Below are 2,500 nucleotides of genomic sequence, written 5' to 3' on the forward strand. Positions count from 1 at the left end.
TTTATATGATCCCTTCTCCCCTCCTCACTTCATCTCACACCTACTTCCTCTCTTCACTCCTACCCACCTCTCCTCTTCTCCCTTGCCCTGACACCTACTTCTTTTCTTTCATACCGACCATCTCCCTTCATCGTTACCCCTCCATCTCCCTTCATCGTTACTCCTCCATCGGCACCCACCCACACATATCCCAAACCCACCACCCACACCACACACTACTACACCACATTATACTATACCAAACCACACAGCACCAAACCACATCACACATCCCCGCACGTCACCAGTCCCTGTCCACAGGCACACACTTACACACTCCCACAAACATACACACGCGCACCTTCATTTTGGGATCACCAATACTTTATTATTTCCCCTCCTTCCTAGCTTTCCTGTCTAACTAGCTTTTTACAGCCAACCGCCGTAATTGACCGCTTGCCCATAAAGTTTTTTCTATCCTCTCTCTGTGTATTTCCTCGTTTTTCTTTCTCTTGAAGAGCGTAGGCGCGAAACGTAAAAAACTTTCTCAAAATCCCCCAGAGTTAAACTAATACACCTGTTTGTTGTGTATAAACCTGTCTTCGTTTTTCTGTAAATTTCAACTATATATATATTTATGAACAAAACACATACGGAAGAAATATAATATTTCTGAGCAACATTTTATTGATGTATTTATTTAAGTACGCAAGTGTAGATTGATGCTATCCATATTGTGCTCTGTAATTCAAAGAGATTCATAGCGAAGAAACAGAAAAAGTGCGAAGTATTATGATTTAATTAGAAGATTAAATAGATTTAATTAGAATGTTCTTGTATTTACATCGCTATTTCTACATAATATATCAAAGTACAAAATTATAATCCTTGTACACCATGTGCTCATTCTCTATACTTTTGTGTTAAAATATATATTTCTCACCCCCACTCTCTCTCTCTCTCTCTTTCTCCTTCTCTCTCTCTCTCCTCTCTCTCTCTCTCTCTCTCTCTGCCGCTCTCTCTTCAACTTTCCTATACTTTTTCTCGGCATTACTTTCACCTTTTCACCATTTGTACAACTATCAATATGATATACATTGTACATGATCAGATATTGCGCACGAAATCATAGATTAGATCATAATTCCTAAATTTACGTTATCGTACAATTTAAATGCTTAAGAAGGATAAATTCCAAGGTACTTGTATTTCCAACATATAGAACAAGTATGTTGAAACTATCCAGGTGAGCACTTGTACCTAAGGGTAGGTGGAGGTTTGTAGAGGAAAAGGAGTCGTTGGGAGGATGGCAGTAGATTGGGGGACGCTATGACTTTATCATAATATTATTACAGTATTGTATACAAATTATATAATATATTAAATATCAAATGTTTCATAGTACATATAAACTATTAAAATATAAATAATTATTTTTATATATACAAATAGTGGTGGGACGATGTGGCTATTATGTGGCTATGAAGGGGCAGTGGCCCAAAATTTTGAGAACCTCTGCTCAAAAACATGCATTTCATTCATATCTAGCTATACTGCACCGTATATTCCTAGGTGTAAATGTTGTTGTTGCCGTTTCATCCCTTTTAGTTTGTTCTTAAAGTGTTTGTTACGGGCATGGTTAATTCGGTAGTATTCTTGTTCGATGTTTGTTACGAATCTCTCTCTTTCGTGTGGTGTAGTGAGGTTTTTCAGTCCATGTAGTAGGATCCTCTTTCGTTTTTGGTACTGGTTAATTTGTGAGTATCTTTTCTTTTTGATGGTTTGATCTATCAGATCACAACAATGTAGGACATACCCCTTTGAGAATACCACATGCACCAATGATAACTGCATGGTATCTAAGGTACTCACACATACAAACACACAAACACGCGAATACGCCGAATACATAGATACGTACAAACATACACACATGCATACATATATATATATATATATATATATGCATATACACACATACACACATACATACTTACATATGTGTATAGACATGCACACTGACGCACACGCAGGCGCACAAACAAGCAAACAAAAAGAACGCAGCTCTGATAACGGACAGAGTCAGCGACTATTGACAGGGTTGCAAACCCCAACGAAACTTTTAGAGAAAAATAAATAAGTAAATGAGTGGAAACCGGTGAGCGTGTTAAATAATAGCGCGCTAAAAGAAAATGACTCTCCCCAGACACAATAACATATATTTATATATCATGGGTGCGTCGTAGGTTAAGCGAGTTAAGCTTCATACTGGTAAAAAGGGATAAATCTATCTCTGAAACAATGAATTCATGAAGATGATCAACCAGATACCCACGGATACTACAGGCTGTGCTTTAGGGATCTCAGGAATGCGTACTGTGATCTCAAGAGACATGCGTTTTGTAGACACGCGTAGCGATGCATTAAATGTTTATAAATTCTATCTAAGGATTATTGTTATTAATATATATGTATGTACGTATGTATGTATTATGCATGCATGCATGTATGTATGTATGTA

The 2,500-nt window shown here is 37.3% G+C and overlaps 1 protein-coding gene across 5 annotated transcripts in view; it reads left to right on the top strand.

Moving 5' to 3' along the window:
• Positions 1 to 2,500, top strand: part of LOC115212036 (sex peptide receptor-like) — a 767,681-nt gene that overhangs the window by 510,375 nt on the left and 254,806 nt on the right. The window lies entirely within an intron of this gene.

Source organism: Octopus sinensis, linkage group LG5 (genome assembly GCF_006345805.1).
Source record: "Octopus sinensis linkage group LG5, ASM634580v1, whole genome shotgun sequence".
NCBI classification, from domain to species: Eukaryota; Metazoa; Mollusca; class Cephalopoda; order Octopoda; family Octopodidae; genus Octopus; species Octopus sinensis.